Here is a 16,687-nt window from a genome sequence, read left to right on the forward strand (position 1 = left end):
GGGAGAGGAGGGGGTGTGTGTGTAGACTCATTGTGGGCTCAGGGGCTGCATTGTCAGTGCTAAAGGGGCAGATACAACAAGTGACCCAGGAAGATGATGAGAGACCTCAAGTGGGAGAAGAAGAGAATTGAAGTTCAGCAAAGGATGGTTCATGAGGAGAGAGAGAGAGATCAATGTGCAGGACCTTGAGGGCAGTAAAGGTAGGATTATTTGTAATCACATATTGTTGTCATTGTATGGATAATAAAATAACAGAAATAATTTACTGATTGTTCCAGATGAGATGCTTCATGGGAAAATGTTTAAATTGCTGCCACGTTTTGTCCCGGTGTGGAAGAGGAGCAGCCTGTTGATGACTGGATAGACTTTACTTCAATAAATTCCTAATGAAAGGCTTATCCAGAAACGTCGACTCTTCTGCTCCTCGGGTTCTGCCTGACGGGCTGTGCTTTTCCAGTGCCACACTATTTATCTCTGATCCCCAGCATCTGCAGTCCTCAATTTCTCCTTTCCTTCAATAGCTACCAGACCTCCGGTCTCATTGAGAGAATAACTGTTTGTGTGGGGAATAATTCTTGACTAAAACGGCAGAATGGAATTGAAATGTAGAGTGGAGAGAAGAGAAAGGGAGACAGATACATGAATGAGGAAAGCTGATGGAAGTCAGGAGAAAGAGACCTTCTTGGAAAGAGGAAGCCTTGAAATAAAGAGGATTGTGAAACAGATACACGCTTCAGTTCTCTGTCTGTAAAGTACTCTGCATGAAATGAGTGGGCGTAAACCACAACATGTTCCAGGCAGATTTGATCTCACAGAATTCACTGAGTTGCAGTCAAGGGTCATGCAACATTGGGAATTTTAATAATGTGTGTTTGAAATTATCTTGACAAAATCTATCACAAAGAAGGAAAGGTGAAAATGTTGAACAATAGCTTTATTTCAATGTTACATTGCAATGTTAAAATCAATGGGATTGAAAAAGCATAAATAACTTCTTGTGGGAGGAGAAATATAAACTAACCACCTATTTTTATGCAAAAGCCTCATTAGAAAATATTGAATTAATAGTTTTTGAAAGGAAAATAAATAATAAAAAATCAAAATTGTTTTGCTTGGGGACTTCTGACCACCACTTTTTAGTAGATTTTGAACATCAAGCAACATTAGAAGCTTGCGATGAATTAAAATAGGCTTTCATTTTAATTTTGCTGCTTATTCACTTTAACAAAATTGTGTTGTTCTCTTTATATCATTCCAAATTGTTAATGCACCTCTACATTATTTATTTACTGTATCCCACGGTAGAATAATACTTTTAAAAGAAGATACACCATTCCCTTTAAATAACAAAGTCTTACATATTTAGAGTTGCATGAGGCAGACAAAGCACACACTGTGTCTGTTTTCTGCAGCTTGTTCTTCCAGGAACAGGCCAATCGTCTGAGCCAGTTGCTGTAATGTGAGGGGTGTCATTCTGCATTGGGTAAGGCATTGGAACCTCACCCAGTCTTAATCCCTGCCCTGTGCATTTTGGAAAGATTTGCAGGTTGATAATGAACCTGTTTGGCTTTGTGAGAATGCACATTCCTTTGCAAAATGTGCTGGAGTGAGAATCGAACGCTGAGCCATTGTCATGGCAATAACAATGTTACCCACCGTGTCACAAGAGCTTCCTTTGTGCCTTTACATGTCTCCAAATATTGAAGCATTTCCACTGTACAAAACATGGTATGGAGGAGCTGGTGTTGGACTGGGGTGGACAAAGTTAAAATCACACAACACCATCTTATAGTGTGATGTTTTTTAATGTATAAAGCAGAGAGTGGACTTCAACAAACATTGATTATCTGAACATGCAACTAACTCAGATGGTGACTCACCAGTAATGGAACAAATGAAGAAAATCAAAATTTCCATTGTGTTATTCACAAAGATCAGTTCAGTTCTTGATGCCAGTCTCTCAACTCTTGTTTCTCACATTGAAATAAGTGTGTAATGCAATGTCTACAAGAATTGAAATGAGGAAGAGGATATAGGAAGGCAGTTTCTGAAACTACAGTGAGCCAGATGATGCAAACTGACCCTGAAGGAATTAGTCTCTTGTCAGTGATGTTTAACAGAAGAACTAAATTACTTTTCATTGAATGAATAGAAAATTCTGAAATCAAAACAGTTCAAGGGTCAGCTGCTGTGGATAATGGTGACCCAAGCTCATTATTCAGACTGAAATCTCAGCTGCACGAGAAATGGTTCATTCTTCCACGTTAGCAACTTTTGACAAAGATTTTGACAAAAATCGTTCTCTTCTTGGAAAATTACTCCTGCAACTAACAATAGAGTTTTTATTAATACGTTGTCATGGAGTCATGGCATTACACAATATGGAAAAAGACCCTTCGGTCCAACTCGTCCATACCCATAACGCCAAATTAAATGGGTCCCATCTGCTTGCACTGAGCCCAAAGCCTTCAATCATTTATTTATACTTATCTAAATGCCTTTTAAATGTTGTAACTCTACCCACAGCCACCACTTCCTCTGGAGGTTCATTCCCCACGTGCACCACTCTCTGTGAAGAATTTTTCAAACATTCTCCTTTCAGCTTAGAAATATGGCCCTTCATCTTGAAATCCCTCCTCCAGGGAAAGGACCCCCACCATTCACTTTTTCTGTAAACCTCATTATTTTATAAAGCTCAATAAAGTCTGCTCTCAACCTCCTACGCTCCATGGAAAAAAGTCCCAGCCTATCCAGCCTCTCCTTGTAATTCAACCCCTCCATTCCCAGCAACTCCTGGGAAATCTCTTCTGAATCCTCACCAGCTTAAAAATATTTGTCCTTTTATTTGGAGACCAGAACTGGATAAATCCTCCCGAAGAGGTCTCACCAAGGTCTCAAATGCAAAAAAAGTCCCAAATCCTATCCTCCAATAAGGTCTGAGCAATAAAGCAAGCAAGCTGAATGCTTTCTTAACCGCCCTAACAACATGTGATGCCAGCTCCAATTAATTATTAACCAGAATCCCTAGGTCTCTCTGTTCTACAACACTGCCCAAAGCCTACTTTAACTTTTGTCTTTTTTTGTTTTACCAAAATCCTATACCTCACATTTATCCAAACTAAACTCCATCTGCCACTCTTCAGACCATTGAACCAATTGTCCAAGCTGCCTTTGTAACCTTAAATAATTTCTTCAGAGTCCACTATACCACCAATCTTGGTGTCATCCACAAATGTACTAACCTTGCCTCCCATATTCATATCTAAAGCTTTTATATAAATGACCAACAAATGTGGACTCCGCATTGATCCCTGTGGAACACCACTTGTCATAGGTCTCCAGTCTGAAAAACAACTCTCCACCAATCACTCTCTGTCTCCTGCCGTTAAGCTAATTTTGGGTCCACTTTGCAAGCTCACCCTAAATCCATGTGATATACCTTTACTAATTAGGCTGCCATGCAGAATCTTGGGAAAGGCTTTACTCAAGTCCAAGTAAACAATGTCTACTGCTCTGTCCTGATCAGTCTTCTTGATTACTTCCTCAACAAACGCAGTCAAGTTTGTGAGACAGGATTTCTCTCGCACTAAACTGTGTTGATTATTCCTGATCATTCCTTACCTCACCAAATGCTTTCTGATTCCTACCTTTCATAATCATCTCCAACAACTTACCTCCCACCAAAGTTAAATTCTCAGGTGTATACTTGCCAGGCTTCTCCTTACGTCCCTTCTAAAACAAAGGCACAACATTTGTGAGCGGCATGGCAGCACAGTGGTTAGCACTGCTGCCTCACAGCGCCAGAGACCTGGGTTCAATTCCCGACTCAGGCGACTGACTGTGTGGAGTTTGCCCGTTCTCCCCGTGTCTGTGTGGGTTTCCTCCGGGTGCTCCGGTTTCCTCCCACAGTCACAAAGATGTGCAGGTCAGGTGAATTGGCCATGCTAAATTGCCCGTAGTGTTCGGTAGGGGGTAAATGTAGGGGTATGGGTGGGTTGCGCTTCGGCGGGTCGGTGTGGACTTGTTGGCCCGAAGGGCCTGTTTCCACACTGTAAGTAATCTAATCTAATTTGACACTTCCCAATCATTCGGTACCTCAACAGTATTTCTAATGATACAAATATGTCAGCAGGTGGTCCCTCAATGTCCCCCTAATTTCCCACGATGTCCAGATCTAGCACACTCAGTGTCTGCTGAGTATGAGCACGCAGCTGCACTCCATCACTGTAGCCATTGGTGCTCATCAGTCGATGGGTTTCATAGAGATGTCATTGGCCAAGTTTTGAGATGATACTCCTTGTCTCCCAGCAGCTATCACTGTATGTCCTGAGACCCGCGGGACGGAGCAGGACCCAGTGACCTCTTTAATATCTCAGTATTGTGGGACCTCCCAGTATATCGAAGACATACCTCCAAAATCTGGCATCGATGGTCACATACAGTTTGAGCATTGTTGGAGTGGAAGCTCTTTCTGTTCCCGAGCTGTGTAAGTTGGTGATGGGTACATTCTGAAAGCAATGTGGGTGCAGCTTCTGCAATCCTGCACCTGGGATGAACCAGTGATGGTGGGGCATTCTCCTTCCTAGACTGAGTGTCTGTCCCTGTCACAGCTCGGGGACAGATATGAATTGCTGTGATCTGGAGAAAATGACAGCAGAGACAGCTTGACTGCATTTGTGTGTCGGAGAGTGGGAGATAACACACAGCTGCTCAGTCACTCATTGAAATGTAGGCACTGGCAAGAAAATTCAACGCAAGTGTTGTCCATGTCATACCTCCATTGGGATGTCTGAGGTGTGTATCTTCATCCAAAGATTTCGGGCTCCATTGAGGGTGTAGAATTCTGGCAGTAAGTCACAATTATAGTCTCCCCCCTCCTAAAGAAAAGGTACCTTTACACAATGCAGACTACAGGTTGTTCTGCTACAATGCGTGGTTCATCCACTTGAATTGGCTGTAACATGATTGACGAATTGAGGATGCTGTTTCTAAAGAGCAAACTTTTAAAACAGTTTAAAAGTTCTGAAACTTTTGAACAGCCAACACTTTAAGCACTATTTCTTAAGCATGATTTTCCTATGACATGGGCTTGCACAAGAACACTAACATCACGTTATGGAAGAATTGACTGTATTTCCTCACAGACATAGAATTCTGTGTGAGAATTGCTGTCTTCCACTGTTTGCTGTGCAGTGCATCACAGAAATACCAAACCCAAGTGACACTTTAAAATTATCTTGACTGATTACATTTACCTTGCTAATAAAGCCCTGAGGGTGAACAATGTTGTTGTCATTGATTGCTTGAGGCCATAGCCTCTAATGTTTATTTCTGGACCTTAGCGAGTTTTGAGAAGATTTGTAGCCCAGGTTGAGGTTTTGGATGTAGGTTTGCTCGCTGAGCTGGAAGGTTCATTTCCAGACGTTTTGTCACCCTAGTAGGTAACATCTTCATTAGGCCTCAGGCAAAGCACTGCTGATAATTCTTGCTTTCTATTTATATGTTTGGGTTAGCAGATGTCATTTCCTGGGGTGAAGTCACTTCCTGTTCCTTTGCTTAGAGGATGGAGATGGGGTCTAACTCGATGTGTTTGTTGATAGAGTTCCAGTTGGAATGCCATGCTTCTAGGAATTCTCATGCGTGTCTTTGTTTGGCTTGTCCTAGGATGGATGTATTGTCCCACTCAAAGTGCTGTGCTTCCTCATCCGAATGTGAGGATACTAGTGAGAGAGAGTCATTTTTTTGTGGCTAGTTGGTGTTCATGTATCATGGTGGCTAGTTTTCTGCCCAATTGTCCAATGTAGTGTTTGCTGCAGTCCTTGCACAGAATTTTGTAAATGACATTAGCTTTGCTTGTTGTCTGTATAGGATCTTTCAAGTTCATTAGCTGTTGTTTCAGTGTGTTGGTGGGTTTGTGGGCTACCATGATGCCAAGGGGTCTGAGTAGTCTGGCAGTTATTTCTGAGATGTCTTTGATGTAAGGGAGAGTAGCTAGGATTTCTGGACGTGTTTTGTCTGCTTGTTGGCAGACTGTGTTCATTGGGTACCCATTTTTTTAGAATACACAGTATAGATGATTTTCCTCTGCTCTGTGTATTTACGCTGTGCTGCAATATGTGTTGGCTCATTGAAATAATATTCTGACACAGCTTGATACAGTGTGATATAGGAAGTGACTTCACCACATGAAATGACATCACCAACCTAAAGAAACGCAAACATATAAATAGAAAGCAGGAATTTCTGCAGTGAGGCCCACCAGGCCATACCGGGTAGGGTGGCAAATGTCTGGAAATGAACCTTCCAGCTCAGCGAACAAACCTCCATCCAAAATGAGTGACCTGTTGTTGAAGTGTAATTTGATGCCAGTGATAGGATTGAATCAGTGGATGCATGGTGGATGCAATTGCCCCTTCAAATTCATAGAATTTTACTCCTGTCCCCCCCCCCCCACCACTTCCCCCTTATCCTCCCTGTCCAAAATATGAATAACTGACTCCACCCCCACTCTGCAATTGGGTGTCTATCATTTTACGCAGTTATTGTGCAGCGACTGGGTCAGGATGGGTGAAGTGTCAACTGAGTGTTTTTGTGAGAAAAGCAGAAATAGCTGGAGAAATTCAGCAGATCTGGGGACATCTGTGGGGAGAAAGCAAGGTTAATGTTTTGGATCCAGTGAGCATTTTTCAAACTATTAGTGGGTTCGATAAGGTGCTCCACATACTGCAGACACAGGGAGTGGGGTGTTTCTGTGAATTAACAGCAGACTCTACCTGTGATGCAGAATGACCCTTCTTTCTCTCTTTATTGTTGCTGTCCCTGTGGATCCAATGATCTTTTGTCACCTCACCGTTTCTGTTCATCCTCTCTCTATAGCCATTGTGTCCCTAATTTCCCATCAGAGCCATGTCTTTGAGAATTACAAAGCCCTTAAGGGCCCCAACCCTCCCCATGTGAAGGACAAAGTGTCAGTGACCTGGGATAACCCACATCCTGCTGCTCTCTGACACCTCCTGTTCTGTGAGAACCCCCGAAAGAGTGATTGTATGTTTTATTTCCTCTTTAGACCAGATCAGGTTCAGGTTTCTTTATTAGGTATTTATTAATGCATGCCTGGGAGCTATACAGATCAAAAAATGGTGAATGTGTGATATCTTTAGGACAGCAACAAAGATTTTATTCTATGCTGTTCTATCTCTAACAGCATTGTCAGGATGACATTGACGTGGAATGGTGCCATAGATCTATATGCCAACCCCCCTTTCTACTCAGTGCCTTCCATTGTGACAGGCTGTCACCTTTGAACTCTGAGGTAAGACACAATGCAGCTCCCAGAGACTGGAAGCCTGCACCTTACAGTGACAGGGCTCTGTGTTTAACTGAGATGGAAAGCACAGAGACTGGAAGCTTGCAGCTTACAGTGACAGGGCTCTGTGTTTAACTGAGATGGAAAGCACAGAGACTGGCAGCCCGCAAGCAACTGTCCCAGAGCTCCACATCCAACTGGTGCGAGAGCTGGACCAAGAGCAGGTCTGGTGATGAGGGGAAGGCTGGCGGTTTGCCCATGATGACTTGAGTGGACATTGAGTGGAGGAGAATTGTCTCCAGGGAGTGTGCAGGGATATGGTGGTGAAGTCAGATGAAGTCTGGGTGATGTTAGAGACAAGCAATCAGTGAGTAGCATTCACCAAGTCGCTGCTGTGATTAACACACTGGGAACTTGCACTGCCTCATTTTTGGGGCAAGGGAAGAATTTGGAAATTGTGAATAAATACTGAGTATTCGGTTAATAATGAGATTCAAATGCATGGACATAAGTTGGTCTGATCTCAGTCATGAGATTCTGAAGTTGCCGTTTATACACTTGAAGAGAAAATTGGAAAATCATTTCTCGATGAGAAATTCTTTGTGTATTTTCCCAACTTCTTGGAATTTTCCACATCGTTCTAGGAAGGGAAAAACCGACCCATCTCCCTCTTTCTCTGTGAGAGTCTCCCATTCTCGTTTAAAATGGATATTGCTCTATCACACAGAAAAGTGGGAGGTATCATTGGAGACACTGTTTCTAGTGAATGAGTAATGCGAATTGCTTATTTCTTAAAGAAAGAGACTCCTATTGCCATACATCACGACAAAATAAAACGTGAAGTATAAATCTGCAATGTTACATTGCACAAATAAATTTTAATCAAACGTAGATATTCAAAGTAGCGGTTCCAGTGATCATTTCAGTCGCTGGTTCTTCTTCCACTCCATTAATGGAAAATTATTTTCTGACAAAATTTCATTTCTCACACAGAATTAAGAAAAGAAATGTGCAATGTGAGACAATGTGAGAAAAATAATGAATATTCAAACAAATTGCAAAATTGCAGCTAGTGTCAAAGGAGCAGAAAGTCTTTATTTTCCAACACTGGTCAAGGTGAGAGCATCAGATTCAATGAATAACTGAAAAGAAATATCAGATACATTGAGACAGAGCGTGATGCCTTATTGTTCATGTTAGTTTTGATTTAAAGTCTGGACATGGCAATGAACTGAGCAAAGCTCGAGATGAACTGGAGCTATGTCCAGATCACACTCCTCCTTCCCCATCACCTACTGCACATGTGCTGGGAAAATAATCCAGAATAATTCCACTCTAAAACATGAACCATCATTTTATCAGAGAGAGTTAATGTTTCCCTGTAGTGAAGCTGGTGAGCAGTTACCACAGAAGTAGGTTAAGACATACAACATAGCAGCAATTACAGTCCAATCAACATCAAGTTTGATCAGGTATACAGTGAGATCATGGGTGATCTGATAACCTTCAATCTCACTTTCCTGCCTGTTCCCCATCATTGTGATTTACTGACTGATTAAACACCAGACTATCTCAGCCTTGAGTGTACTTAATGGCACAGCCTCATCAATCCACTTTGTTAACTAATTCTATAAATTCACAATCACCTTAGAGATATAAATTCTCCTCATTTCAGTCTGAAATGTATGACCCCTTGATCTGAGATGATGCCGTCTGGTCCTAGACACACTCCGTCAAGTCCTCTCCACAGAAAATAGTCCCTCCATACCTTAATTCAGCCTATTGTCCAACCTTGATCCCTCCTGAGGACATAAAAGATTGAAGATGCTCTGTACAATACCATTATACAATGTTTTTGAAATACGGTCATGGAGAGAGATGAGGCAGGATCAGAGTTGGCCGTTCTGACCCTTAAGCTCCTTCAGTATTCACCTGGATCATTGCAGATCATCTCCCTGAATATCATTTTTCTTGCACTAGCTCAAGTCCCTCTACAATATATCTTCATTACCCAGAGCATTATTGATCTCTGTTTTGAATATACCCAAGGCTGGAGCCTCCAGAGCTCTCTGGGGCAGAGAATTCCAACAAACCATCACCCTCTGAGTGAAGAAATTCCTGTTCATCTCAGTCCCAAATGGTCAACCCATTCTTCTCAAACTGTGTCTCCTGCTTCGAAACCCCTCCACCCAGGGCCACCTCATTGATGGGGAACTTAGAGTGCTCAAAATCATTCTTGTAAAGGCCATGATGCTCACCTAATGTTTTCGTGTAAGTATTGTGACTGAAACAGAACAAATCACCAGGAGAGTGAAGAGTACCCAATGCATCACATCCCAGGCAACGTAACTGTGTAAAACAGAAGAAATACAAAATCATTTGAAGGAAACAAGACTGCATCATGTTTCAAACATTTATCCCCTGTTTATACTGCAGTATATTGTACCAAAGTAAAGCAGCACTACCAAAGGAATGAAATGGGAAAACTAAATTACAGTTTAATTTATGAATGACCTGAACAATGTATAAAGACCAAATGCAACAAGTTTCAGTGCCACGTCCTGTCATGCTCAGCATCTTGTTGTCAATGAGGATTATTAGATGTGGATGGATATTTGCAGGAGCACTGCAGTCTGGTGTAATATTCCAGTGGGTGAGAAGTCTCTTCAGTCAGTGAGGAACTCAGAATAGCATCATCCCACACTGCTCCTGCACCTTCTAACAGGCAAGGCTTAACCAACTAGAACCAGACAGCCTCCCACCCTCTCAGTTTGGGAATAATGTTTAACATGAGAGAATGGAGGAGGAGAAGGTGACAGAATGTAATGTCCCTGGCAGTGATACTCCAGACACCCTGACTCAACAAAATCTGTCACTTCTTTGAAAAATACATTTAACCTGGGACGTGGCAGGCAGATAATTGGCACTTCATTTGATGAATTTCTAATAACATAAATAGCAACATTGTAAATGTTATGATGTGGAAATTGAACCCCTCTGCCAATTAACACTAAAATTAAAACACCCAGAAAAGCTCACCTGAAGCTCACAGTAAGGAAGTGAACATAATAATATTGTATAAAATGAGTGATCGTTTCCATTCTGATAAATCATTGTCTGAAACTGAAAGTCATTGAAAGCTTTTATGCTGAATCACTTATTCTCACTCGGAATCAATGCTAATGGAAATATCAACAATGAAATTGTTCTACCTTTGACTGACAGACTTGGGCCCTGAAGATGTTCTTGTTGCTGTTGGTGATGTTGTTGGTGATATTGTTGAGGAATTGTCACAAGTATATTCCCTTCCTGTTGAGACATAAGGTAATATTCAGCTTCAACTGAGTCTCACTTATAGAACATTTCTGTGATCCAGGTCCTTCGGGTGACCATCCTCCAAGGCAGACTTCGGGACAGGCAGCAGCGAAAAGTGGCTGAGCAGAGGCTGATAGCTAAGTTCGGTACCCATAGGGAGGGCCTCAACAGGGACCTTGGGTTCATATCACACTGCAGGTGATCACCTTGCATTATACACACACACAGACACTCCTATACACACACAAATGCACAGACACACCTATACATAGACACACACACAGACACTCACATACACTCCTACAGACACACACACTCCCACACTCACATGTACCCTGTCGCTGACCTAGACCCCTTTACACTCACACACATATTCACTCTCTCACCGACACTCACAACCCCCCAACCCAGACACACACACAAACACACACATACTCCTACAGACACACACCCTCCCACACTCACACATGCACACTCTCACAGACTTAGACCCATTTACACTCACACACACATATACACTCTCTCTCACAGACACTCACAACCCCCCACCCCAGACACACACAAAAACCCACATGCACACATGCACATATACGTTTGTGGGGAGAATTTATACTTGCAGAGTTACATTGAACTTTGCTCAAAAACTGCATGAATCCATGTAAGACTCTGTTAACTCACTTTTTAGATTAGAATCAGTCTAAACATGATGTCACAGCCAACAGAACACAGGGGGCTAACACCTTCAACATCTTAACATCTTATCTGGGCTGACCCCAATTGTTACAGTTTAGCTGAGAATGTAAAGTTTTTTTATAAATTGTGATTTACTGATGAAAGAAGTGAAACTATCATGGTCATTCCAACAGATGAGAGACTTAAACAATCAAGGTATTTTTCAACGTATAATTTCAGTTACATCACAATGTAAACTTTTGCTATAAATTCTGAGTCTTACAATTGTGTCCTCCACAACCACCTGATGAAGGAGCAGTGCTCTGAAAGCTAGTGCTTCCAATTAAATCTGTTGGATTATAACCTGGTGTTGTGTGATTTTTAGGTGTTGTGTGACTTTTAGCTTTGTACACTCCAGTCCAACACCAGCATCTCCAAATCATGACCAAGAGAGCACCCTTCAAAAAAAGGACCTCAGGACTTGTTGTGAATAATGGATTTTGTTGAATTAATTTTGTTATAAATCCCCAAGTCTGGCAAATGTGGTAGTGACCTATTTTGTACATAATTGGTATTTTGTTCCTCATCTGGACATTGATGCATTAAAGCATTCTTATTAAAGCATTTGAAAAGCCGAAGTTGGGTAGGACTACATTACTAAGATCTCCTTTCTCCTCATTGTCAAACATAGAAGAAAGTTCCAGCCACTGAGCTGGTCACTGCTCCCGCTGGACAATGTATTCCTGGGGGATCCAGCAGCCCCTGCTCTGCCCAGTAATGTCCTGTGATTGCTGGGTGAGCTTCCACTGGGACTTTTGCCTCCACTATTGTATTTAGACCCAATGATGTCATCTTTACGTTAGTTCCTGTTACATGAGAACAAGGCGTGGATGTTGTCGTACTGACAAATCAAAAGGTATGGAGAACAGTGTCTGGCCTAAACATACCTCACGGCCACTGGCACTCCAGGGTCTGGGTTACAACTGAGGTATTCAGTTACATACAGTGACACCCGTCCATCAGCATGTCATGCCTGATGTGACCCTGACTAAGATGGAGTCTGACACCATTATTCCCTCAGGTCATGCTATGATACAGTGATGAACTTTATCTATTAAAGGTATAACACACACAAGCTGTGAGATGTAACACAAAGCTGGAATGAAGCATTTATGCATTTTCTGGAGCTTTATTACAATTTTGTCCATTTTCAAAAATAAATTAACACCTTGTCCAAAATTGTTCAAACATCAAAGAAACGTGATGTGATGAGGTGCAGTTATTTGTAAGTATGAAAGAAACTTAACCAATGAGCAGTTTGAATAAACATTGAATAAAAGTGTCAGCCTCAGTGTTTGTAGGAAACTTACCGATGCTGCTGATTTATATCATGGAACTACAGCCCCTTCCTGCTTCACTGGGAACTGAGACATGATCCATTTCACTGGGTTTTGTTCCCTGAGTTTTTGAGGCTGTGCAGTAATATTGATGATGTTGTTGTGTGAAGGATTGACAATGTAGATCCAGTTTATTGGTGTCAGAGATCATTGAATCGGGAAATGGGTCTTCACAGGCCATGTGTAATGAATGGGGAGGGACCCCTGGGCAGACTCACAGGAGACTGTCTTTGAACCCCCAGACCGTGAGATAATTGGTTGGGATTAAAATTGAAGTCCAGGAACAGAGTTGGCTTCTTTGGGAAATAAACATTTATTACAAAACTGACTGTAATTGAAGAACCAAAAACCTCCACCACTTTGCCCTTCGCTATCCCATTTAGTGTCGTAGACTCATATGGCACAGAAATAGACCCTTAAGGTTAATACGTCCATGCCAAACAAGTTTCTCAAAATACACCAGTCCCACTTGCCTGCATTTGGCCTATATCCCTCCAAATCTTTCTTATTCATATGCTGATCCAAATTTTTTTTAACATTGCAACTGCCCCTTCATCTCCCATGACCTCTGGCAGCTCATTCCACATATGAGCCACCCTCTGTGTGAGAATGTTGCCCCTCAGGTTCATTTCACATTTTCCTCCTCTCACTGTGAAAACATGACCCCTCACTTTGAACTCTCCCAGCCTCGTGAAAGAAACCCTTGCTAAACACCTAATCGAGATCCCTCAAGATTTTATAAACCTTGATAAAGTCACCATCTAACCTCCTCCGCTCCATGGGAAAAAGTCCCAGCCTATCCTTATTACTCAAACCCTCCAGTCACAGCAACATCTTAGGAAATCTTTTCTGAAACCTCTTCAATTTAATAATAACCTTCCTGAAGCAGGATGCCTCGAACTGTGCACATTAAACCAAAAGTGGCCTCGCCATCGTTCTATACAAGTGTAATGTGATGTTCCAACTCCTACACCTAATGTTCTGAGCAATGATGGTAAACATGCTAAATGCCTTCTTAACCACCCTGTCTACTTCTGATGCAAATTTCAAAGATTCCCTGGGTCTCTCTGTTCAGCAGCACTACCCAGGGCCCTACTTTTAATTGGATTAGTCCATTCCTTATTTGTTCTACCAAAAACCTTTAGCTCACGTTGATCCAAGTTAAATTCCATCTGCCACTCCTCAGCCCATTGATTCAATTGGTCAAGATCCCTTTGCAATCATAGATAACCTTTGTCACTGTCAACAATACCACCAATTTTGGTGTCATCCATAAACTTATGAGCCATGCCTTCTAAATTCTCATTCAAATCATTTATATAAATTACACCGATCCCTGCAGAACACCACTGATCACAGGCCTCCAAACCCAACAAATGACCCTCCACCATCACCCTCTGTCTCCTGCCATCAAGCTAATTTTGTATTCAATTTGCAAGCTCACCCTGAATCCCACGTGATCTAACTTTACAAATTAGTCGAGAATGTGGAAACCTCATGGAGATAACAAATACTGTTCTGCCTCATCAATCTTATCGCTGACATCCTGAAGAAATGTAACCAAGTTTGTGATGCACAATTTTCCACATACTATCCCTAATGTGTTTGTGCCTCTGCAAATGCATATAAATCTGATCTCTCAATATTGCCTTCAACAACTAACCGCTGATGTCAGACCCACAGATCCATAATAGGAGAAACTGAGGACTGCAGAAGCTGGCGATCAGAGCTGAAAATGTGTTGCTGGAAAAGCGCAGCAGTCAGACAGCATCCAAGGAGCAGGAGAGTCGATGTTTCGGGCATGAGCCCTTTATCAGGAAGTAAGTTCACCACAGATCCATAATGCCCATGCTTCTCCATTCCGCCTTTCTGAAATGAAGGTATAACATTCGCCAAATTCCAGCCCTCCGCAATCTCACCTGTGACGGTGGATGATGCAAATAGCTCAACTATGGGCCTCTCAACTTCTTCCCAAATTTCCCACACTGTCCTGGGAGACACTTGATTGGGTTCTGGAGATTTATGCATTGTTATGTATTTTAAAACTTTCAGCACTTCCTCTTCTGTAATATGGACTGTTTTCATGACATCAATATTTAGTTCCCTGTGTTCCCTAATCTCCATGTAAAATATTCAAAATATTTGTTTAGTATCTCCCCCATTTGTGATGTACTTGGTTGAAGGAAGCAAATGGCTGTAATGCAGCAATGGAGTTTTGCAATGTTTCTCCAGGCTGTGGGCAGGATGTTATGTACCTGCTCATTTTCAAAGTACAGTATTGTTTGCATCACACTTACCGATGCTGTTGATCTGTATCCTATAACTGCAGTTCTTCTCTCTTACATTGTGGACTGACACATGAACCATTTCACTGGGTTTTGTTCCCTGAGTATTTGAGGCTGTGCAGTAATATTGATGATGTTGCTGTGTGAAGGATTGACAATGTAGATCCAGTTTATTGGTGTCAGAGATCATTGAATCTTGAGATGGCATCTTCTCAGACCATGTGTAGTGAATGGGGAGGGATCCCTGGGCAGATTCACAGGAGACTGTCACTGACCCCCCCAGAACATGAGACATTTGGTTGGGATAAAAATCGAAGCCCAGGAACAGAGACGGCTTCTGTGGGAAAGAGATAATTATTCTGTGAGAAAAATCAAATATCCTCCAACACTGCCACTTTTCTTCCTGCATAAAACACTGTTCGGGCATATCAGCAGAGAGTATTTTTAAAAAATTACTGAGACATTTACCGTCAGAGATGTGCAGCTTTACATTAAACATTTGGTCAAAGGCAAAAGCCTCAATCCCACAGCTGTACCATCCTGCATCTTCCCATTGAAGATTCATGATTGTGACAAGAAACATTCCTTGTGTTTTGTCGTCAGTGATCGTTATTCTCCCATTTGGCCAATTTGTTTTTGCTATAACAGAACACAGACGATTCCATCCGTGACACCAATATTTCACATATGACTGGTACTGCTGCACATCGTAATGACAAGATATTGTGATCGCTCTTCCCAAAATTCCTGTTACATGTTCCTCTCCCCATAAACCACCTGAAACTGAGGAGACAATGTTTCAGAAACTTAACTGGAAAGAACTGCTTATTACAAACAGATACATTTTAATCAGCTACATTCCATCCAGTACATGATGAAGGTAATCATTAATATAAACCCTTATCCGAGTCTCAGGCTTTTCCATATTCCCAGGGAATGATTGAAACAGTCGGGATATTTTCTTACCCCACTGGTCGAGCTTTGGGACAATCTTGAAATGGGGCTTGAGCTGCCCGCTGTGGGCTCTAACTCCACCGTGTGTGACATCATCGAAACGTTGTCCCCCTGGAGAGCAGCCTGAGTGACAGGCCTGGATTGGAGTCGGCTGGGAATCAGTGTGAAGGAGGGCACAGGTGCTGAAGGGTCCTTACTCTGACCAGAGAAGGAGGGTTTCATCCAGGGAGGAGAGGGGAGTGTGTGGAGACTCATGGTGGGCTCAGGGGCTGCATTTTCAGGGCTCAAGGGGCAGAGACAAGTGACCCAGGAAAGTGATGAGAGACCTCGAGTGGGGGAGGAAGAGAATCGAAGTTCAGCAAGAGATGGTTCATGATGTGAGAGAGAGATCAATGTGCAGGATCTTGAGGGCAGTAAAGGCTGGATTATTTGTAATCACACATTGTTGTCAGTGTAAGGAGAGAAAATTAACAGAAGGAATTTATCGATTATTCCAGAGAGATTGCTCCTGAGAAAATGCATAAATTGCTGCCAGATTGTGTCACAGTGTGGAAGAGGTGCAGCCTGTTGATGACTGGGTAGACATTACTTCAATAAATACTGAGAGAAACATCATTAAGTGTAAGTGAAGAGCTGGAATAGAGAGAAGAAAGGACAAAGACAATTGCATGATTCAAGGTGGTGAAGGGCAGGAAACAGACCTTATTTAATAAAGGAAGCCTTGAAAGAAAGAGGATTGCGAAAACAGAGAGATGAAC

At 42.1% G+C, this 16,687-nt stretch overlaps 1 pseudogene; it reads right to left on the reverse strand.

The window, feature by feature from the left end:
* Positions 1-9,419: 9,419 nt before the first annotated feature.
* LOC132828084 (uncharacterized) lies at positions 9,420-15,771 on the reverse strand (annotated as a pseudogene).
* Positions 15,772-16,687: the final 916 nt, after the last annotated feature.

Source organism: Hemiscyllium ocellatum, chromosome 26, assembly GCF_020745735.1.
Source record: "Hemiscyllium ocellatum isolate sHemOce1 chromosome 26, sHemOce1.pat.X.cur, whole genome shotgun sequence".
NCBI classification, from domain to species: domain Eukaryota; kingdom Metazoa; phylum Chordata; class Chondrichthyes; order Orectolobiformes; family Hemiscylliidae; genus Hemiscyllium; species Hemiscyllium ocellatum.